Here is a 953-nt window from a genome sequence, read left to right on the forward strand (position 1 = left end):
GGTATTATACAATTATAATTTTGGAGGAACTGACTTACTGAATCTTATAGAAGACATCAAGGCCCTTTGCCTTTGCTATTTGTTTATTGGTATATTTATTTTGGTAACTTCAAAACTCCCAGGAAATTCTCATATATCGGAAATTAGGTTAGAGTCATCAACACTTTAATTAACTTCATGTACACATTTATAGTATAGATTATTGAACTATTACAATTCTAAAACAAGATATTAATCAGCCAAGAGCAAGACTGTATGTACTTTAGAACTTTGGAAATATACAATTGGCTTAGTTTCTACCTATTTTGGACAATGAATGGGACAACTTAGCACCATACCAGAATATAGACCAGATGCTGCTGCTGGCTAAACAGATAACACTTTGAGTATCAAGGTGCCAGACTCCCTACTTTTCCTGTTGCCTCATCTTATACATTTTGGTTCTACTGTATTCTTCTTATGTAGTGGTACCCAAAACTTAATACAATGGAATCCATAAGGATTTAGTGAACAGTTTTATAATTGTATCACAAATATTATATCTAAAACCTGTGAGAATGATCATAAATTTTAGATTCCTCTTCTACCAGCTAATTAAGAAGATTTAGAGGAGTCCCCAAAGGCATATATGTTTTCATTTACTTATTAAAATATAGCTATTCATCATATAATGTTGGAGACTAGTATACTTATCGATATTGTCACTGGTCTCTGAATGGAGGTTTTTTCCAAAGTTCTTGGTGTTTGTTGCTGAAAAGAATGTAAGGATGCACCACCTAAGACAAGCAAGGAAAAGCTTTATTATGAGCTAAAGTAAATTCTTAGAAAAAAGAATGAGCAGGCTCAGAAAGAGCGGCTGAACTGAAAGGAGGTAGTCTCAGATCTTTTGTAGCCTTAATAATTCAGGGGAGGAATATTCAATGCCAAGGAGTGGGCTTTTATTAAAAATTTGG

The sequence above is a fragment of the Propithecus coquereli genome, unplaced genomic scaffold (genome assembly GCF_000956105.1).
Source record: "Propithecus coquereli isolate 6110/MARCELLA unplaced genomic scaffold, Pcoq_1.0 Scaffold190, whole genome shotgun sequence".
NCBI lineage: Eukaryota > Metazoa > Chordata > Mammalia > Primates > Indriidae > Propithecus > Propithecus coquereli.